Here is a 24,428-nt window from a genome sequence, read left to right on the forward strand (position 1 = left end):
ATCCTTCGAGGCTGGAAATTACTAATGTTTATGAACCTCAATTTATAACTTTTTTGTGTGTGTGTCTAATGCTTTGTTTTGTATTGTATTGTATAAGGAACCCTTGCCTACTCCAAGTTATTAAGAATGTTTGTATAAATTTTCTTCTAAAATGTTTCTATGTCTTGTTCTTAGGTTCAGATTTGCATTATTTTCTGTGTGGAGTAACGTAGGGCTGGAGATTCATATTTATTTATTACAAATATGCAGATCATTCCATGGGATTTACTAGAAATATATTTTCTTTTCCCCTCTAAATTCCCATTGGTGCTTTTGTTCAAATATCTATTCATCCTGTTTGTATGGGTTTTTTCTCAACTATCTTTATAGTTCATTGATGTGTTTGACCACCCTTACTCCAATACCGCACTGTCTTGATCGCTATATCTTTATAGTACTTAAAAATCTCATGTATAAGTCCTGCAAATTTATTTCTTAAGATTGTTTTGGCTATTCTATATCTTTTGCATTTCCATATACATTTTATAATAAGTTTCTCAAGTTCTACGTATTAAGCATGTTTGCATTTTATTTTTAATTTTTGAATCGAGGTATAATTTACACATAGTAAATTGCACAAATATTAAAGTTACAGAAAATTGGTGAGTTATGACAGATGCATATATTTATGTAACCTAAAACTCTCTCAGAATATAGAATATTTTGATTACCTCAGAAAGTTCACTAGTCCCTTTCCCAGGCAACCTTTGCCTTAAACCCAAGAGCCTGTCAATATTCTGATTTATGTCACCATAGGTGGTCTTCCTTTTTGTCTAGATTTTTATATAAATGTATCCATATGGGATGTACTTTTCTGTCAATTTCTTTTGCTCAGCATCATAATGAGTTTTGGAGATGTATCCATGTCGTTTTGTGCATTCATGGTCCATTCCTTTTATTGGTGAGTAGGATGCCGTTTTGTGAATATAACACAATTTGTTTATCCATTCTTCTATTAATAATCATTTGGGTTGAGTCTAATTTTTGGTTATTATAAATAAATCTTCTATGAACGTTTCTTTTAAAATTTTTGTAAGGATACATGTTTGTCAATTCATTGATCTTTCTAAGTAATCTTTTCTATTCATCGGTTTTTAGTTTTGTCTTATATTCTAGGCCATGACAAAAAATCGTAGTGTTGTGATACGCTGTGGGTTTAGCTAACTATAAGATTTTCAATAGAGTTATTCTAGGAAGGACCTGAGAGATGAGGGTGGGGGTAGAGGGTGATCACTCGTTTCATCTCTAGGTATTCTAGCATCACTCAGAAGTGGAGTAGCAGCAGAAGACTCGCTGGCCAGAAACCTGGGGCTCGATTGCAGAGAGCACCCCTGGCAAGGCTGTGTCTTACTTAATGGATTGATCTCCATGATGTTCAAGACCATGACAGGCATTATGTTATATACTGGGGATACAAATCTGAAAAAGCAATTATAGCCTTCAGAAACATAATATTCTAGAGGCAAGAGGGACTTTACATAGATAATTACCATGCAATGTGGCAAGTATAATAATAAATTCTTCACCACGTATTATAGTAGCACAAAATGTATAAATATTTCAGGAATAGTGATTGATTCCTGAAATAATTCTTAAAGTACGAGTGAGAATTCTCCGGGCTGAAGGTACTGTCAGTTGCAGGATTCCGAGTTATGAAATGAAGAGCAAAAAATGGAGGCTAGAATTAGCATGGTGTGTGCAAACACAATGTATATATTTTTATTTCACTTAACATAATTTCATTAACATTTTCCATATTTTTGCATAATCTACATAATCAACGTGTTTAAGAGTTGCGTGATATTCTACCAAGTTATCATTTAAACATGTTAAGGGTAGCTGCTTTTCTTCTTTCAAAAGATATTTCCAGTTTTAGAAATAAAGGTTTATTAAAGCTCAATCATACAATGGATATAAAAGATGTACGCTTTTTTGAATGATGCATTTTATTATGTTATTTATAACATACTATTCTATCTATAATATATATAAAATGCTTTCTATAAAAAATTAGATGTATTTATCTTTATAAATAAATGAAGCATGACATTTTTCTTAATCAACATCATCTTACTATTTTGAACTATAGAACTTACATCAAATATTTTAACCATTAAGTGAATAAATGTTTATCTATTCATTGTTGAAGTGGGAGCAAATTTAAAGTGATATTTATATCCTACAAAACCATGTTTCAAAAATTACATCCTGATTGCGAAAAAAGATGTATTAATATTTAGCAATATTTTTTTTGTTTTGCATATAACAAGAGTTCTATATGTTTATCTATCCAACTATCCTCCACTCATCCACACATCCATCTACCCAAGCATCCATGCTTCTATCACCCATCTATTTATGCACTATATATGCATATTTGGGCTGAGATCATTAATTAACCAGATTCCAAACTAGAATAAAAAAGCGAAACAACCTTATATTCTATACGCCAATAAATTTTATAGACTAAGAATGAATATTTTCTAAAGGTGATTTGATAACTGTAGGCAGGAATATCAAAGAACAAAAAACTCTTACTACCTATTCCAACATATTCGTGATTTTGTATTTACCAGCAATTATTTGTCATTATTTGATTAAAGAATTTCATGAAGTTATATAGTTTAAATTAGATGGCATTTATTTCTTGTGGAACGAACTCTTTACAGAATTAGTAACTCTTTTGTACTTAGATTACCTATAACAATATGCTATATGAAAGATCATTCTTAGATAGCTACATTGTCACTTGTGAGCCATTGGAGTGTCAAGTAATTTCATTCATTGTCTTTATATAATTTCTGTTTTCTCTCAGTTATTTAAAACTTAAGCAAAATCAAATTGTACTTTCTCATTTTGGAGGGAAGGCTGGGAGAATGGCAAAAATTATCTTTCAATAACATGATAAGCAAATTAGACAAATGAATGTTTTGGGCTTGTTATTCCTATAAAATACCTTGTAGATTTAGTACATGCAATAAAGATAACACAAAGAAGAAGAAGTTAGGGCACTAGAACTTAGAGCTTATGAGAAAATGCTATTAAGGCTGCTTAATGGTAAAAAAAAAAAAAAGTGCACATAAATGTTAGTGCTTTATGTTCCACAGAAAAGCTTTTAGTTAAGAGGGAGAATTGATATGCCATCTTATTTCAATCACAAAAGAATCAAATCTTTCCTCTCTTCTGGTTATTAATGCAGGATGCCAGCTATTATTAAGGTCATATTTGCTTAGTTTTCTGGAACCAAATTTAGGTTTTATTTTCTCATTCATTTATGCATCTTTTATTTTAGTGTCGTGACTTTTACTTCACCTATGATTTTAAAATATTAAGGTAGTTCTGGACTTCTATATGCCTATATGATTCAATGCTATTTGTGAAAAATCAGAATTTAGTACACTCAGTTATTAATTTCTCAAAGAAAATTGGACCTATTCACTCTATCTGTTGCAATATAAAGCCTTAACTCTCCGTTACCAGAAAGACTGATGAGGATTGTATAACAACTAAAACTGTTATCACCGGGTAACTTCCTTTTCCCCAAACTAACTACTATGTCACACTAAAAAGTATTAATAAGTCAAGAAAGTAGCCTGGGATTTGAAGGAATTATCTGTGATTCTTAGCAATAAAAGAACATTACAGAGAGTTTTAAATAAATGTGGACCTTTAACAGATTTTAATAGCCTAAGCTGTCCCTGGTTATTTTTTATTACTATCAGAATGATGTGTGCACGGTATGCAGATGCCAGAGATGCCCACACCAACACCAATGCTGCAGGATCTTTAATTCAAGAGGTCACAACCCTCCTTTCACAATTTTGTGCAGCTTAGTTAAAATTTTCTTTAGCAATGGAGTCTGATTGTCATAATTTGGGCCAACATTTAATCCAATTAATCATGCTTCAGGAGGAAGCATCAAAAATTATGTAATGCTTTCCTTTTTTGGGGCTGGAGCAGATTAAAATAAATGAGGAAATTGGATGCAGCAGGAAATTGAAAGTTTATGCAGAAGTGTTAACAGTATTTATAGCAGAGTTCATCATTACATGTTTTTAAAACTTTTAATTTATCGTATTTTCAGCAACAACTATACACAGTAAGAAAAAACAATATGTTTTTCATAAGCTTGGCTTTTCTGTTCATTCTGTAACTGCTCTTTTCCCTCCTAACAAGTAAAGACAGCAGACAGCAGCATTTGACTCACTTGTGAAAGTATAGCTTGGACTAGCATGTTCTGTTTCCCTAAAGACAGAGTAAACAGGGCACCAGATGTGCTAACACAATTTAGAAAAATGCTTTAAGATATCCAAGATTTCTTTCATACTATAAGAAAAATGTATGTGTAAGTATTCTGACCACGTGCTGATCATGTAATAATTTTTATGTACTTTTATCTCCTAATAATTCAGAGGCTTTTGTTTCAAGTGCTACATTTGCATGTACTAACAGTTTGATCTTACTTAAAACTGAGATGAGTCCAGCCCTGTGGCATAGTGGTTAAGTTCGGTGTGTTCAGTTTCTACGACCCGGGTTTACGGGTTCGGATCCCAGGTGTGGACATATCCCACTCATCAGCCATGCTGTGGCAGTGACCCACATACAAAATAGAGAAAGACTGGCACAGATGTTAGCTCAGGGCTAATCTTCCTCAAGCAAAAAATGAGGAAGATTGGCAACAGATATTAGCTCAGGGCGAATCTTCCTCAGCAAAAAAAATGAAAACTGAGACACACATCCATAAAATGAGAATCAATAATCATTTATGTCTGCCCATATTACATATTACTATAAGGTTCATATGAAGTAGTAGATATAAATGTACATTGGTTAAAAGTATAACATGTTAACATATTTCACTTTAATTGTAATATAGCAATACTAATTATGAGAACTCTCAAAGGTACACCTACACAATTGGATATGTTTTAGGCTCTTACTGAAAGGAAAATGTAAGGAAAAAATGAAAAATATACAATTTCAAAGCTACACTGGACAATTCATTTCCCAAGGCATAAATGTAATTAGTCATGCAATGATCTATTTCACATAGCTAGTAGTGTGAAATACTACTACTAATTTGCTACTAATTTGGAGGATTGGAGATTCATGTACCTTTTCTTCTCTTGCTATTTATTTTTATACTTTGATTTAAACATAACCCATGGCAGACAGTTGACATGATCTACAAAAAGCATCAGATACTAGAAAGACAACAAATAGTTCTTTACTGAATCCCGATAAAAAAGGAATATTTTCCTTAGAACTGTCACAATGTAATTGGTCACTTTTATATAGTGTTACATTTTTACATTAGAAAAGGTAGTTTGCAAGAAATTCCAAGGTTGGAAACATTAAATAAGCCAGCTCTACAGAAAAAACAAAAACAAACAGACAAACAAAAACACCTCAGATACAATGCTAAAAAGAAACAATTAAAAGATTGTAAAAATCCAAATCCAAAATATCTGTTTGGAAGCATTAAGTAGAGGACTGTTACAATCTCTCACTTCTCTGATATTAAAATGATTGTCAACACAGAAACAATGTGGTAGGATTTTTAAGAACTTCATTAATTATTGTCTCATATCCACACTTTCTCTGCTATAAAACTACTCAACAGAGTTCCACTTCACCTTGTAGAAAAAGAATATTCCCTCTAAGAATAACTAGAAAGCTGGATAAATTTTTTTTAAAGCGTTTAATGGCATTGGAGAGTTGAGGTGGCCAGAACTTGAGGGCACAGGAACCCACTAAAGGGAAAGGTCATTAAAGTGGATTAACTTCTATGCTGCACTTTTGCCCTGGAGCCATTTGGTAATACTGAAGTTGTGCCGCTCAAGAAGCCGAGTTTAGCAGAAAGCAGCTAAAACGCAGAAAAGTTAGCTGGGGAGAGAACAACGGGAGTTTGGAGATGCCAGGTCAACCCAAGTTTAAGGGCTAAGATCCCAGACAAAGGGAAGGCCAGTGAAGCGAGCCCAACGCTCTGTCCTAGTTACAGCATGAGGCGTTGTTTTTCTAAGCTGTGCAGTGTGAGTGTTAGAAAGCAGCTGAAACGCAGTTTGCAATATTTGAGAGTTACCAGGGAGACAAAACTAGCTCATAACCCACCCGGTTAGGTGCAACAGGCTCTCAGTTTGGACCCTGGAAGGACACACTCTAGGAGCGGGTGTAAACCAGAGGTTGAAAAAGCCAAGTCAAAAGCCAAAATTTGGGGCCGGGCCCGTGGTTTAGTGGTTAAGTGCTGGCGCTCTGCTACTGGCGGCCCAGGTTCGGATCCTGGGCGTGCACCGAGGCACCGCTTGTCTGGTCATGTGAGGTGGAGTCCTACATAGAGCAACTAGTAGGATGTGCAACTATGACATACAACTATTTACTGGGGCTTTGGGGAGAAAAAGGGGAAAAAGGAGGAGGATTGGCAATAATAAATGTTAGCTCAGAGCCGGTCTTCCTCAGCAAAAAGAGGAGGATTAGGACGGATATTAGCTCAGGGCTGATCTTCCTCACACAAAAAAAAGACACCATTAAGAGAATCAATAGGCAAATCACAGGAGAGAAGATATTTGCTTTAAATATGTCCAATAAATAATTTTATATTCTGAATATATACACATTCTTGTAAATTAATAACAAGATAGGTGATCCAAGGAACTTAAGTCAACCTTTCAAAACAAAGAAAATATCCAAATAGTTAATACACATTGAAAAAACTGCTAAACTTTATAAGTTATCAGGGAAATGGAAATTAAAGCCATAACAAGATTTCATCAAAAAAAAAAAAAAAAAAAAACACGTGTTGGTGAAGATTTGGGACAGTTGGGGCTCTTTTGTGAGGGTGTAAACTGGTATAATTACTCTAAAAAACAACTTGGAACATACCCATCTCTTATGACCCAGCAATGTCAATCCTAGATATATACACAACGAAAATATGTTTATACAGGCAACAAAAGATACAAATATTTCATAGCATCGCTATTTATAAAAGAGCTCCACTGGAAACTATCTACAAGTCTGTCAACACGTGATTGGATAAATATTTTGGTATATATTCCAGTCCTTCTCAACCGGGAGCAGTCTGGCTCCCTGGGGACATTGGGTGATATTGGGAGATATTTGTAATTGTTATAACTTGGGGGAGAGGAGGGCGGTGTTACAGGCATTTAGAAGGTAGAGGCCAGTGATATTGTTAAACATCACACAATGCAGAGGGCAGCCCCACAACACAGAGTTATCTGGTCAAAAATGTCAACAGTGCCAAGGTTGGGAAACCATGATCCACATAATAAAATATTATATTGTCCTGGGAATCAACAAATTAATGCTATGTAAACTACCGATTTATTCCACAAACATAAGACTGAGAAAAGTAAGCCAGGCATAGGGTACGTATTTTATAATCCCACTTACGTAAATTCAAAAACAAACAAAACCAATCAGTGTTATAGAAGGCAAGAGGCTGCTTTTCTCTGTGGGGAGTAGCGGCTAAGAGGGTAAAGGTATTCTTTTATTTTTGATCTGAGTCCATGGGTATATTCGCTTTTTGAAAATTGTATGGTTATGTACTTATACCATATGTACTTATGATATATACTTATATGATATTTTGATATAAATAAAATTACTTAAATTTTTCATTCAATCACTAGCCTGTAATATGTAACAGTATGTTTAATATCCTCAAGATTTCATTTATATACATAGTTTGGAATTAAGCAAGGCAACTTCAATTTCTAAAAATGGCATAGAGCCTATTTAAAGTGAAAAAAAATCATTGAAACATGTCATTTTTATTTTCCAGGTGTGTGCGTCTGCATAACACATTATCAAGGGGGTCTTTTCAATACAATATTACAATATTTAAAAAATCATTTCAACTGCTTATGCCTATTTTTTCTTTTCTTTCAAGGACAAGATTCTTCAAAATGTTTTCCATTTCTTATAAAGTAACTTTGCTTCTACAAGAATAATAAAATAGACAGCGTACCAGGATACCCTACGGTGAAATACCATGGCAACAGAGACTTTGGCTGAATCTTTTTGACTGTGGGCTAATCTGCCCAAGTCTGTCAAATTCAATATCTCCAAATTGCCATCAGAAATAGTAATATTACAAGAGGAATAATACTCTATCTTGGTCATATATTTAGCTAAGAAGTACAACTAGCAGTGATGAATCAAAAATAAATCACTTGATCAAGGATCATATGCATATAGAACTAAACATTAAATATAAACCATTTTGAAATTTCACTAAATTACTGTATGGGAAAAAAATATATGGGTCAAATGAATCAACATAGGAATTTTTATGCTCAGATGTGTTTACACAGTTCTGACAGAAGATTCAAGAATTGAATTCTCAGTGTTAATTGACTCTATATAGTAACATATCTGCATGTATAAATCATAAATAGTAATATATCTACCACAATAAAACTTATTTATATGTATTGTGTTTAACTTGATTATTCATCTTCTTAAGTTCAATATGCTCAGATGTATCTTCTTGCTGGTCTGCATCACTTATGCCTCCCTACTCAGGAAGATTTACAGGACAGCGTGGCTCTGCAGACTGGAGACGTGTGGACAAGATAAATTAGAAGAGGAGAGGGAAAGGCAGAAGGAGGGGCTAGGGGAAGGGACAGGAGGGGAGTTGAGTAGTAAGAAGGAGAAGAGCATGTGGAAAAAGGGGCTGTTGAGGAAGAACAGGGAGGAGGCCCAGGGTAAGGAGGCCCATGATGAATCTGCACCCCCAGCCTCCATTACAAGTGGGTAAGGCCATGTGACTAAGTTTTGGCCAATGGAGTGCTAATGGAAATGCTCTGTGAGACTCTTGGTATTTTCCTTTAAATGAAATTTCAGGCCTTTCTCCCCTTCTCAATCCTGAATGGGAGCCACATGTGGCAGAGAACTAAGACAGAATAAATCAAGGGACACAGCACCGTGCAACTGTCATACAACCCCCATTACCTACCCTTAGGTTTTTTATGTAAGAAAGAAAGAAATGTCTATCCTGTTTATGCCACAATTTTTTTTTTTTTTTTTTTTTTTGTGAGGAGATCAGCCCTGTGCTAACATCCGCCAATCCTCCTCTTTTTTTGCTGAGGAAGACGGCCCTGGGCTAACATCTGTGCCCATCTTCCTCCACTTTATATGGGACGCCGCCACAGCATGGCTTGCCAAGCAGTGCGTCGGTGCGCGCCCAGGATCCGAACTAGCGAACCCCTGGCCGCCGCAGCGGAGCGCGCGCACTTAACCGCTTGCGCCACCGGGCCGGCCCCCTATGCCACAATTTTTAATTCTACATTCCTCACATCCACACCCATCCTAAAAAATATGAGACCCATTTCACCTCTCGTGTACCGGACACGGAGCGGGAAACTCAGGATGCAAAATACATGAAACGGTCCATTGCACTCAAGAAGCTTATAGTCTGGAGTTTGAGGAATAAATATTAAAATAAGTGCAATAAATAGTTATAAGCGTCGCGCTATTACTTGTAATGTGTAGTACAGTAGTCCCCCCTTATCTGAAATTTTGCTTTTCTCAGTTTCACTTACCTGCAGTCATATTAATATGAAAAATATTAAATAGAAAATTCCAGAAATAATTAATAAGTTTTAAATTGCACGCCATTCTGGGTAACGTGCAGAATGTAGGCTGCATTGTATGACGTTTAACAACGTCACTGGCCTCTACCTTCTAGATGCCTGTAACACTGCCCCCCTAGCTGCGTAGGCTGCACGCTACCAGCTACTGCATAGGTTGCAGCCACGCACCTTGCTCCATCCTGCCTGGAACGTGAATCTCCCCTTGTCCAGCAGATTCATGCTGAAGACGCTACCCTACCGGCCCGTTAGTCACTTAGTAGCCATCCGGGATATCACACTGACTGTCTTGGTATCGCAGTGCTTGTGTTCAAGTAACACTTATTTTGCTTAATAATAGCCCCAAGGAGCAAGAGTGATGCTGGCAATTTGTATATGCCAAAGAGAAGCTATAAAGTGCTTCCTTTAAGTGAAGAGCGGAAGTTCTCAACTTAGTAAAGAAAGAAAAAAATCATATGCTGAAGTTGTTAAGATCTACGGTAACATTTATTGCAGTATATTGTTATAATTGTTCTATTTTATTATTAGTTATTGTTGTTAATCTCTTACTGTGCCTAATTTATAGACTAAACTTTATCATAGGTATATATGTGTAGGGAAAACCATAGTATATGTAGGGTTTGGTACTATTTGCAGTTTCAGGCATTCACTGGGGGTCTTGGAACATATACCCCTGGATAAGGGTGGACTATTGCATTACAAAATAAAGTCCAGTAAAGCCTCATGAGGAAGATGACCCTTGAGTTGACGCTTGTCACAAACAGTTGTTCCCAGATGGACAAGCGATCATTCCAGACAAAGCAGGTGTCATACTAGAAGATGTTATTGGATACATGATTCCTATGAATGTTAGCAATTCTTATGCTAAAATCATGGATCTTGAATATGAGAGAAAGATCAGACAAGCACTAAGGCTATCTGGTTAAGTGAAGGCCAAATATGGAGGCAATTCTAGGATTGACTCCACAATTTGAACTTTGTCCCATAAGCAATAAGTGAATATTTGAAAAATTTAAGTATTGGGAATGAATTGATCATACATTTGCTTTAAAATATCCTCTGGGAAAATGGACTGAAATAATGAGCCTGCAGATAGAAATCCTGATTAGTTCTGAATTAAGACACAACAGATAGAGAAGGTTGAATGGGTATAAGAAATGATAGTTGTAGAAAAATGAAATGCCTTTTCCTTTATCACACTTGTTGCAATATGCTTATTGAAGCTTCTTATTATCACCAGAGGATGGCTTGTCTCTTGATGTTGCTATCTCTTTAAAAAATATTAGCTGTAGTTCTAGACTAAATTCCATCCTCTCTGCTATTTCCATAGAACCAGTTATTGAATCTCTTCTCTTTTTACTTTATTCTCCCTTAAGGGTGATTTCTGCCACCTCAAAGCCTCCAGCCACCATCTATATATTACAGTGTTGGAAGGCTGTATGCACATTGATATCTACAACAGAAATATTAATAGAAATTATTTAATATATACATATTTAATATTTAATCAAAACCAATAATGAAAACATACTGTACCAGGACAGATATAACTTAATTTGCTGAGCCATTACCTTGAAAGTTCATATATCATAAGTGTATGACTCAGTATGCCTGGTTAAGTTCAACCAGATCAAGACACAGGATGTTAACAAATTTCCAGAAGACTTGTTTACACTCTGCTATCCACTGCTCATCTCCCCCCCACAACAAAGCTAAACACTATATCGTGACTTGGGAAGATATTAATTCGTCTTTCTAGTTTGAATACTTTATGTGAGTAGAATCATATGGAATACATTCCTTTGTGTCTGGTGCTTTTGCTCAATATTTTATTTGTGAGATTCGTTCGTGCTGTTTTGTGTACTTGTAAAGTATTCGTTCTCATTTCTGTACACTATTCTATTGAGTGAACATTTATTTATCCATCCTACTGTTGATAGGCATTTTGGACTATAGAAATAATGCTGTAACAAAGATTTTAATACCCGTGTTCCGAGGCATGTGTGACCACATTTCTTCGGGTATATACTCAGGAGTGTGTCACAGGTATGTATATGTTCAGCTTTAGTAAAGACTGCTTAAGGGTTTTATGAATTGCACCAACACTTCTGTACACTGTTTCACCTGCGGCCTCTGACAGTTTTAGTTTCTTATCAAACTTGGCATTGTCTGTTTCATTTTAGCCATTCTGGTGAGTGTGTATAAGTGTGGCATGGTACTTTTAATTTGCATTTCTTTGATGACTAATGATGAGTTGTATTACTTTTTTTATTAATTTGAAGAAGACCTCTATATATTCTAATTAAGAGTTCTTTATCAGATGCATGTGTTGTGAATATCATCTCTCACTGCCTGGGTTGCTCTTAAACTCTCTTAATGGTGTCTTTTGAAGAACAGAAAATTGCAAGTATAATATAGTCCATTTTAGTAATTATTTTTCTTCTTGTTCTATGCTTGTATGCCTGTGTAAAAAAAAAATCACTATCTGAAGTTCACCAAGATAGTCTTCTATATTTTCTCCTAAAAATGTTGTTGTTTTATATTTTACATTCTGATCTGCAATCTATCTGGAATTGATTTCATGTAAGCTGTAAGAAGGATAAACTGCATTGTCACCACTATTGTGTAATAGGGAGTTGTATATGTTTGGGTCTATTCTGGACTCTCTATTCAATTTTATAGTTCATTTTGACCATGCTGTCCTAATTAGTATAGCTTTAGAATACATGTTGATATCTGGAAGTGTAAGTGGTCAGTTTTACTGTTCTTCTTCGTGATTGCTTTGCTAATTCATGACTATATTTCCTTACAAATTTTGGATTTACCTGGTAAATTTTCACACATACACTCACATAGTACTGGGATTTTATTTGGATTGTGTTGCATATATGCATTCATTGGGGGAGAAGTTACCCCTCTGCCTTATTATGCCTTACAATCAGTGAACATGCATATTCATCAATTTTTCCTTTCTTTAAAATCTCTCATGAACGTCTATACAGTTTTCAGGACAGTCTTCTTTATGACTTTTTCCATACTTATTCCTAGGAATATAATGCATTTTGATGCTATTATAACTGACTTTTTATGTTTAAATGTATTTTCTATTGTTTTTGTTTCTTGCTTTTTTTTGGCCAGATTATATGAGTAAAATTGATGTATATATGTTGACCTCATATCCTTCAACGTTTCCAAATGTACTTACTAATTCAATTTTTTCTATGTATTTTTGAATATTCTACAAATAATTTATCATCTCTAAATGATGCAAGTTTTGTTTGTTTCTTTCTAAGCTTTATGTGTTTTATTTTCTTTTGTTGCCTTCTTATACTGTTTTTAACCTCCAATACAATAATAAATAGAAATGGAGATAGTGAACATCCCAATCTTGATTCCATCATTGGATGGTGGGGAGGGGATTGAATAGTTGACCATTAATGTTGGTATTAGATATAAGTTTTGGAGATACTCTTTATCAAACTAAAAATGCTTCCATTTGGTTTTAGTTTGTTGAAAGTTTTCTCTCAGTGATAATTATGATTTTTTAAAAATATCATGTCCTTTCCTTCATTAATCTGGTGAATTACAGTGAATGGTTTCAATCCATGTTAAACCAAACTGGCATTCCTGGAATATACTTCACTTTGCATCATGGTGTATTATCCTTTTTATATATCTCTATTTTCTATTTACTAATAATATATTTAGGAATTTTATATCTTTGTTTATGAGATGTATTGGCCTACAATTGTTTTCTATTGCAATATTATTTTAAGTTTATGTACAAGATAATGAGTGCCTGATAAAATAAGTTGAGAAGCTTCCTACTCAATTCCTGAAAAAAATGATAAAATATTATTTCTTCATTTAATATTTCTAAAAATTCTCCTCTGATACCATCTATGCCTGGAGTTTTCTTCATGTGAAGGTTTTTACTTATGGATTCAATTAGTGCTATATGTGTAACTATTGAGTTTTAAAAATTTTATCTTGTGTAATTTATAAATTTCAAGGTTTTATTTTAATTGAGGTAACATTAGTTTATAACAGTATATAAATTTCAGGTGTACATCATTAAATTTTTATTTCTGTGTAGATTACATCATGTTCACCACCCAACGACTAATTGCAATCCATCACCACACATGTGCCTAATCACCCCTTTTGCCCACCTCCCTCCCCCTTTCCGCCCTGGTAACCACCAATCTAATCTCTGTATCTATGTGTTTGTTTGTTATTGTTGTTGTTGTTTTTATCTTCTATTTATGAGTGAGATCATACAGTATTTGACTCTCTCCCTCTGACTTATTTCGTTTAGCATAATACCCTCAAGGTCCATCCATGTTGTTGCAAATGAACGGATTTCATTGTTTCTTATGGCTGAGTAGTATTCCATTGTGTATATATACCACATCTTCTTTATCCATTCATCCCTTGATGGGCGCTGATGTTGCTTCCAATTCTTGGCCATTGAGAATAACGCTGCAATGAACGTAGGGGTGCATATATCTTTACACATTCACATTTTCATGATCTTTGGATAAATATTCAGCAGTGGAATAGCTGGAAAGTATGGTAATTCTGTTCTTAATTTTTTGAGGAATGTTCATACTGTTTTCCATAATGGCTGCACCAGTTTAAGTTCCCATCAGCAGTGTATGAGAGTTCCCTTTTCTCCACATCCTCTCTAACACTTGTTATTCTTGTCTTGTTAATTATAACCTTTCTAGAGTGTGTGAGCGGGTATCTCATTGTAGTTTTGATCTGCATTTCCCTAATAATTAGTGATGTTGACCATCTTTTCATGTGCCTGTTGGCCATCTGCACGTCTTCTTCGGAAAAATGTCTGTTCAGATCTTTTGCTTTCCTTTTAATTGGTTTCTTAGTTTTTTGTTGTTGAGATATAGGAATTCTATATGTATTTCGGATATTAACCCTTTATATATGGTTTGCAAATATCTTCTCCCAATTGTTAGCTTGTCTTTTCGTTTTGTTGATGGTTTACTTTGCTGTGCGGAAGCTTTTTAGTTTGATGTGGTCTCACTTGTTTATTTTTTTCTATTGTTTCCCTCACCTCGTCAGACAAGGTACTTGAAAGTATGCTGCTAAGACCAATGTCGAAGAGCATACTGCCTCTGTTTTCTTCTAGAAGTCATGATTTCAGGTTTTACATTCAAGTCTTTAGTCCACTATCTTACACCATACACAAAAATTAACTCAAAATGGATTATTTTCCTTCTTTTGCATGTGGCTGTCTGGTTTTCCCAACACCATTTATTGAAGAGACTTTCCTTTTCCCATTGTATGTTCTTGGCTCCATTGTCGAAAATTAGCTGTCCATAGATGTGTGGGTTTATTTCTGGGCTCTTGATTCTGTTCCATTGATCTGTGTGTCTGTTTTTCTGCCAGTACCATGCTGTTTTGATTACTATAGCTTTTTAGTATATTTTGAAGTCAGAGAGTGTGATACCTCCAACTTTGTTCTTTTTTCTCAGGATTCGTTTAGCTATTCGGGGTCTTTTGTTGTTCCACGTAAATGTTAGGATTCTTTGTTCTATTTCTGTGAAAAATATTGTTGGAGCTTTGAGAGGGATTGCATTGAATCTGTAGATTGCTTTAGGAAGTATGGACATTTTAACAATGTTAATTCTTCCAATCCAAGAGCACAGAATACTTTCCATTTCTTTGTGTCTTCCTCAATTTCTTTCAACCATGTTTTATAGTTTTCAGTGTACTGATCTTTCACCTCTTTGGTTATGTTTATTCCTAAGTATTTTATTCTTTTTGTTGCAATTGTAAATGGGATTGTATTCTTAGTTTCTCTTTCTGCTGCTTTGTTGCTAGTGTATAGAAATACAACTTATTTTTGTATGTTGATTTTCTATCCTGCAACTTTGCATATTAATTTACCATTTCTAGAAGTTTTTTGGTGGATTTTTTAGGGTTCTCTCTATATAAAATCATGTCATCTGCAAATACTGACAGTTTCACTTCTTACTTTCCAATTTGGATCCATTTTATTTCTTTTTCTTGCCTGATTGCTCTGGCTAGGACTTCCAATACTACATTAAATAAGAGTGGTGAAAGTGGGAATCCTTGTCTCGTTCCTGTTCTTGAAGTAACAAATGTTTCTTCATTTTATTAATGTGGTGTATCACATTGATTGATTTGCAGATGTTGAACCATTCCTGCATCCCTGGACTAAATCCCACTTTATCATGGTGTATGATCTTTTTGATGTATTATTGTATACGACTCGCTAGTATTTTTTTGAGGATTTTTGCATCCATGTTCATCAGTGATATTGTCCTGTAATTTTCTTTTTTTGTGTTGTCCTTGTCTAGTTTTGGTATCAGGGTAATGCTGGCCTCGTAGAATGAGTTAAGAAGCTTCCCCTCCTCTTCAATTTTTGCACTATTTTGAGAAGGATAGGTATTAAGTCTTCTTTGAATGTTTGGTAGAATTCCCCCTGGAAGCTGTCTGGTCCTGGACTTTTATTTTCTGGGAAGTTTTTTATTACAATTTCGATCTCCTTAATGGAGATTGGTCTATTCACATTCTCTATTTCTTCTTGATTCAGTTTTGGAAAGTTGTATGATTCTATGAATTTATCCATTCCTTCTAGATTATCCAATTTGTTGGCGTATAGATTTTCATAGTATTGTCTTATAATCTTTTGTATTTCTGAGATATTGTAATTTCTCCTCTTTCATTTCTGATTTTATTTATTTGAGCCTTCTCTCTTTTCTTCTTGGTGAGTCTAGATAAAGGCTTGTCAATTTTGTTTATCTTTTCAAAGAATCAGCTCTTAGATGAATTGATTTTTTCTATTTTTTTTAAGTCTCTATTTCATTTATTTCTACTCTGATTTTTATTGTTTCTTTCCTTCTACTGATTTTGGGCTTTTTTGTTTTTTTCCTGTTCCTTTAGGTGCACTGTTAGATTTTTTTTTAAGATTTTTCTTGTTTGTTGAGGTAGGCCTTTATTGCTATAAATCTCCCTCTTAGAACTTCTTTTGTTGTATCCCATAAATTTTGGGCATGTCATATATTCATTTTTATTTGTCTCCAGGTATTTTGTGATTTCCCCTTGATTTCTTCATTGACTCAATCATTGTTCAGTAGCATTTTGTTTAATCTCCACATATTTATGGCTTTTCTGATTTTCTTCCTGTAATTGATTTCTAGTTTAATACCACTGTGGTCAGAAAAGATGCTTGGTATTATTTTAATCTTCTTAAATTTATTGAGACTTGTTTTGTGGCCTAATATGTGATCTACCCTGGAGAATGTTCCATGTGCATTAGAAAAGAATGTGTATTCTGCGGTTTTTGGATAGAATGTTCTGTATATATCTACTAAGACCATCTGGTCTAATGTGTCATTTAAGGCCAATGTTTCCTTATTGATCTTCTGTTTGGACAATCTATCCATTGGTGTAAGGGAAGTGTTAAAGTCCCCTACTATTATTGTGTTACTGTCTATTTCTCCTTTTATGTCTGTTAATAATTACTTTATATATTTAGGTGCTCCTATGCTAGGTGCATAGATATTTACAAGAGTTATATCCTCTTGTTGGATTGTTCCCTCTATCATTATGCAGTGCCCTTCTGTCTCTGGTTACAGTTTTTGTTTTAAAGTCTATTTTTTCTGATATAAGTATTGCCAACTCAGCTTTCTTTCCATTGCCACTTGCATGGAGTATCTTTTTCCATCGCTTCACTTTCAGTTTGTGAGAGTCTTTAGGTCTGAAGTGTGTCTCTTGTTTGCACCATACATGTGGGTCTTGTTTTTTTATCTAGTCAGCCACCCTATGTCTTTTGATTGGAGCATTTAGTCCATTGACATTTAAAATAGCTATTGATAAGAATGAACTTATTACCATTTTGTTACTTTTCTTCTGGTTGTTTAAGTAATTCTCTGTTCCTTTCTTTTCTCTTGTTCTCTTCCCTCATGGTTTGATGGCTTTCTTTAGTATTATGTTTGGGTTCCTTTCTCTTATTTTTTTGTGTGTTTATTATAGGTTTCCAGTTTGCAATTACCATGAGGTTCATATGTAATAACCTACATATATAGCAATATATATTAAGTTGATGGTCTCTTAAGTTTTACCTCTTGCTGAAAGCTCTACTCTTTTATTCCCTTCCTCTTACAATTTATGTTTTGATATCATATTTAACCTCTTTTTGTGTGTCTGTATATCCATTACCTTCTTATCACAAAAGTAGACAATTTTAGTACTTTTATCTTTTGACTGTCATATTAGCTTCATAGGTGGTTGATCTGCTACCTTTACTGTATATTTACCTCTACCAGGGATTTTATTTTATTTGGTAATTTTTTTATTCCTGTTTTTTTGTTGTTGCTGTACTTGATTTATTTCTATTTATGGTCTTTTCTTTTCCACTTGAATAAGTATCTTTAGCATTTCTTGTAAGATTGGTTTGTTGGTGATAAATTCCTTTAGTTTTTTCTTGTAGGGGAAATTCTTTCTCTCTTCTTCCATTCTAAATGATAACCTTGCTGGGTAAAGTATTTTTGGCTGTAGGTTTTTTCCTTTCAGCATTTTGAATATATCACACCACTCCTTTCCAGCCTGTAAGGTTTCTGCTGAGAAGTCAGCTGATAACCTTATGGGGTTTCCTTTGTATGTAATTTGTTGCCTTTGTCTTGCAGCTTTTAGGATTCTCTCTTTATCTTTAATTCTTGACATTTTAATTATAATGTGTCTTGGTGTGGGCCTCTTTGGGTTTATCTTGTTTGGTTGTCTCCATGATTCCTTTACCTGGATGTCTGTTTCCTTCCTTAGGTTAGGGAAGTTTTCAGCTATAATTTCTTTGAATTGATTCTCTGACCGTTTGTCTCTTCTCTTTTTGGGACACCTATAATATGGATATTAGTGTGCTTGACGTTGTCCCAGAGGTCCTTTAGACTGTCCTCATTCTTCTTAATTCTTTTTTCTTTTGTCTGTTTGGCTTAGGTGATTTCCTCTAGTCTTTTTTCGTGTGTGTGTGAGGAGGATCAGCCCTGAGCTAACATCCGCCAATCCTCCTCTTTTTGTTGAGGAACACTGGTCCTGGGCTAACATCTGTGCCCATATTCTTCCACTTTATATGGGACGCTGCCACAGCATGGCTTGACAAGTGGTGTGTTGGTGCGTGCCAGGGATCTGAACCCTGGGCCGCTACAGCAGAGTGCATGCACTTAACCGCTACACCACTGGTCTGGCCCCTCCTCTAGTCTTTTGTCCAGCTCACTCATCCATTCTTCTGTGTCTTCTACTCTGCTATAGAGTCCCTCAAATGAATTTTTCATTTCTATTATATTCCTCATTTTGGATGGGTTCTTTTTTCACATTTCCCAATTCTTTATTGAAGTTCTCACTCAACTCATCTGTTCTTCTCCCAAGATCTGTGAACATCCTCATGACTAATAGTTTTTACTCGTTATTAGGTAGATTGTTTATCTCTGTTTCATTTAGTTCTTTTTCTTAGGATTTGTCCTGTTCCCTTATTTGGAACATATTCCTTTGTCTCCTCATTTTGCCTCTTTCTCTGTGCTTCTATCTATGTGTTATGTAGATCAGCTATATCTCCTGATATTGGAGAGGTTGCCTTATGAAGAGATGCCTTATGAGGCCAAGCAGTGTGCTTCCCTTTCATCATCAGTTTCAAACGTTCCAGGAGTGTCCCCTGTGTAGGTTACATGTGTCCTTCTGTTAAGGCAGGGTTGCTTCTGCTGCAAGGGCTTGGGGAGGCTAGGTTGCACCCTGGTCAGCATTCATAATGCTCAGCTGTGTGAAGCTGCTATGGTCCCTTCGGTCACTTTGTTGGGTGTGGAGAACTCCAGCACAGTAGGCTGCAAGGTCTTATAGCACATTCCTGCTGCAGTTTTTCTGTTAAGTAAGTAGGCTTCCAACATGGCTGGTTGCTAGACTCAGGGGCTCAAAATTGCTGTAAGCCTCCAGCCTGCAAGGCTGTTGTCAGCTCTCTCAGTAGTGCAGCTGGGTGGGGCTAGTCCCAGGCATGGCAGCACACAATTGTTTTAGGCTTTCAAACGTGGGGCCAATCCCCTATGTGCTGTTTAAGAAGCACAAGTCTGCTGCAGCTGATAAGCTCCACTGCTCACAGGCCCACACACCCCATCAACGGAATCATTCCCTGTGTGTGTGCGGCACAGTGCCCTGAACCACACCCACTCACCCCACTGCAGAGGCCCCACACACCCCACCTATGCAGGCCCACAAGTTGCCTAAGGGTTTGCTGGTGAGTGGGGCCTGTCCCTAGAGTGGGATGCCTGCCCTGGCTGAGTTGGATTAAATCAGTGCTCTGGTGGGTGGGGCAGACCTTGTGCTAACAGGCCAAGGGAAGAACTCCAATAGTATCTGCCCGTGTCTCTGTCAGCAAGCCTGTAGTAGGTCGCAATAATGGCTGCTGCCAATGTCTCAGGTCGTGGGGAGGTGGTCCCAGGCCGGGGAGGTCTTCTTTCTCACCAAGATGCACCCAGAGCATCTTTTCAGCAAAGAATTGTGCACCTTTATTTCTGGTGATTTTGTGTTGGTTTCTGGAACAGGTGAATTTGTGTGTGGGCCCTTTAAGAGCAGGCTTTTTTTTTCTCTTATGTTGGATAGCTTTTCTGGGGGTATTCCCCATTGTTATCAATAGCCAGCAAAACCAGATATTATAACACTCATCTCAGTTGTGCTGAGACCAAAAGCTGCTTATTGTGGCAAAGCTCTCCTGCTCAGATCCCCCTCTTCTCCAAGGAATGCTTCGTACCTTAAGATTGATCCTGGCCATGAAGTGCCATGGCTAGAATGTGGCTTTTCCCTCTCCAGAAAGGAATTTCTGCCTCTTCCACCTCAGTCAGTACTGTCCCTTTTGGTGGGGGTTCTCTTTACCTAGCTTTCAGTTCTTTCTTGGGGACTTGTTCCAAAGGTAATTGTAAATTTGCTGTGTCTCTGTGGGGAGGTGAGTTCAGAGTCCTCCTACGCCACCATCTTCCCAATAATCTCAAGATTTTTTTTTTTACCTTCATGAAGTTGTGAAATTTAGCAGCATATAATAGCTACATTTATTTTCTCCTTTTCAATTTCTGATGTCGGTCGATTGGTCTTTTGTATTCTCTCTCCCTCTCTCTCTGATTCTCTCTCTGTGTCTCTGTCTCTTGGTCACTATTGCTAGAAATTTAACAACTTTAGTAATCTTTTCAAAGAACCAACTTTTGGCTTTGTCAAATGTTTCTATTATATGTTTCCAATTTCACTACTTTTTGGCATTTATTTTTATTTCTGAATAAAAAGTAGAAAAAGAATTTAGAAAACTTTCTTTGAGCTAAAATTGTTCCTATTTTTGTTTTTAGCTTTTAAGGTGTATAGATAATTAATTTCAACTTGTACTATTTCTTAATATGTACATTTGAGCTAAATTTTTTCTTTAAATTCTGTTATAGGGCCGGCCCCGTGGCTTAGCGGTTAAGTGCTCGCGCTCCGCTACTGGCGGCCCGGGGTTCGGATCCCGGGAGCGCACCAACGCACCGCTACTCCGGCCATGCTGAGGCCGCGTCCCACATACAGCAACTAGAAGGATGTGCAACTATGATATACAACTATCTACTGGGGCTTTGGGGGGAAAATAAATAAAAAAAAAAATTCTGTTATAGTTGCATTTCACAGCCTTTGATAGGTCATATTGTTATTAATTATCACATCAAATAATTTACTAATTTCTATTGGGTATCTTCATGGATTTATGAGTTATTTTTGCATATTGTTTGTCTTTCAGTAATAGAACCATAATTCAATCCACAGTTATCAGAGAACATATACTATATTGATTTTAAACTTTTACTATTTTGTAGACATGTTTAATGGCCCAATATATAGTTTTTTGGTAAATGCCCTACGTGCACTTTATAGTTATTTGACGTAGTGTTCTATCTGTGCTGCTAGACTAAACTAGTTGTTGAATTTTCCAGTTCACTTCTTATATATTCCTAATGATTTTTTAAAACAACTTTACTTTTTTTTAAAACAATTTTAGGTTCACAGGAAAATTAAGAGGAAGATACAGAGATTTCCCATATACGCCTTGCTCCCACACATGCATAGCCTCCCCCATTATCATCATCCTCCACCAGAGTGGGACATTTTTTACATCTGAAGAACCTATATTGTACATTTTATGGGTTTGGATAAATGTATAGTAAGATGTATCCATCATTATAATATACATCATTATAATAACACAGAGTATTTTCTCTGCCCCAAAGGTCTCTGTGCTCTGCCTATTCATCCCTCCCTTCCCCCAACAACCCCTGGTAAACACTGATCTTTTTACTGTCTCCACAGTTTTGCCTTTTCCAGAATGTCATATAATTGGAATTGTACAATAGGAAGGCTTCTCAAGTTGACTCCTTTCACTTAGTAATATGCGTTTAAGGTTCCTCCACGTCTTTTCATGGCTTGATAATACATTTCTTTTCAATGCTGAATAATATTCTATTGTCTGGATGTAGCATAGATTATTAAACATTTAAGTGTACATTTATTATTAAAACATGTAATGTATATTTATCATTTTTGTTTAGGAAGAAGGCTTTTTCATTGAGGTGTTGTGTAGTGATCAGTGTTCTTCATCTCCTTTGAATAAATGCTTATCAAGTAGCAGAGGGTATGATTTCATGATTTGGTCTATCTAAAGTGGAGTGATAAGTTGACGTTTTTTACTTTATATAAGTATGTATCACTACTGGTTGTGAAATATTTTGAATGTACTCTTTTTACTCATTGTTGTGGTGTGTGTGATTCTTCTGTGTTGTATGTAACTTTTATTTAAAATTTTGTTCAGTTGTATTACATGTATTATGATATAGATATTATATTATGTGTGTGAATATTCCAAAATTTATTAATCCATCCTTTTCTCTCTCTCTCTCTCTCTTTTTTGGTTAGGAAGATGGGCCCGGAGCTAACATCTCTTGCCAATCTTGCTCTTTTTTTGGGGGGGGGGGAGGAAGATCAGCCCTGAGCTAACATCCATGCCAATCCTCCTCTTTTTTTTTTTTTTACTGAGGAAGACCGGCCCTGAGCTAACATCTACTACAAATCCTCCTCATTTTTTTTTTTTGCCCCTTTTTCTCCCCAAAGCCCCAGTAGATAGTTGTATGTCATAGTTGCACATCCTTCTAGTTGCTGTATGTGGGACGCGGCCTCAGCATGGCTGGAGAAGCGGTGTGTTGGTGCACGCCCGGGATCCGAACCTTGGCCGCCAGTAGCAGAGCACGCACTCTTAACCACTAAGCCACGGGGCCGGCCTGCCAATCTTCCTCCTTTAGCTTGAGGAAGACTGTTGCTGAGCTGACATCTGTGCCAATCTTCCTCTATTTTGTATGTGGGACGCTGCCACAGCATGGCTTAATGAGAGGTGTGTAGGTCCGTGCCTGGGATCAAAGCCATGAACCCTGGGCCCCTGAAGCAGAGTGCATGAACTTAACCACTATGTCACCTGGCCAGCCCCCAATCTATTCTTTTCTCAATTGACATTTGTGCTGTTTTCAGTGTTCCTCTAACAAACTGCAACTATGAACGTTCCTATCTTCTGGTGCACTTTTATGCTCTCAGTTCTGTAGAGTGTATAACTGGTTGTTGAATTGCTGGGTTGTAGATTATGCACATTTTCAACTTTACAGGATCATTTCATAATGCACTCCAAAGGTTTTGTGCTAAATATTCTGACCAGCAGTACATACTTGGGCAGTGGTAGTTCTGGGAGGCTCCCAAATTCTTAAAGAAGAGAGTCTTCTTTTGAGCAAAACATTTAAGTGTACATTTATCATTTTTGTTTAGGAAGAAGGCCTTTTCATTGAGTTGTTGTGTAGTGATTAGTGTTCTTCATCTCCTTTGAATAAGCCCTAATCAAGTAGCATAGGTCATGATTTCCAGTTTTGATCTATCTAAAGTGGACTGATAAGATGAAGACAATTTTGGGACAGTACAAGTGCAGAATAATGATACATGGTTATAATTTTCCTCCAGTATTTTACAAAGATTTTGCTTATCTTCACAGAAATTCACAAACTTGCATATATTTATTTAATCAATCATATTTATCTACCATACCCAAATAATTGAAAAACTGTAGTTTTTATATAACTGATGACACTCAATCTTCCTAACTTATATTTCAATGGTTTAACTAACATTTAATCTACTAATATGATTGCATACAAAAAAACCCTAAAACTAGTATAAATCGGCATGGAGATAAACACAACTGTCATTTCACAGATTAAAAAACCAACTGAATGAATTGACTATTAGCAATCACCTTGCTGGGGGAGATTTTGCTGCTATGTTATAGGGAGGTTATGGTGTGTCTAAAATTTATCAGTTAAATGAAGGAAAGGAGTTTTCAAAAAACTTATTGTCTGTGAGTGTTATATGAATGTATAATGTGAGTTTTACCACAAATGTAGTATAAAAACCTCATTATTTTAGTCATTTTTTACTACCGTTATTCTTCATCATACTGGAAGTTCTAGTTAGAGCAGTAAGACAAGGAAAAGAAATAAAAATGTATTCAGATTGAAAGGAGGATATAAAACTGTCCTTGTTTATATATAACATGACTATCACGTAGAAAATACCAAAATATAAACTCCTGGAACTAATAAGTAAGTACAGCAGGGTGGCCATACTCAAAGTCAATAAACAGGAGTCAATTTCTTTCCTAAATATTCGCAGCGAACAATTTGTATACGAACATTTTTAAAAGGCAAC

The sequence above is a fragment of the Ceratotherium simum genome, chromosome 38, assembly GCF_057802395.1.
Source record: "Ceratotherium simum simum isolate JZ-2026a chromosome 38, ASM5780239v1, whole genome shotgun sequence".
Lineage (NCBI taxonomy): Eukaryota > Metazoa > Chordata > Mammalia > Perissodactyla > Rhinocerotidae > Ceratotherium > Ceratotherium simum.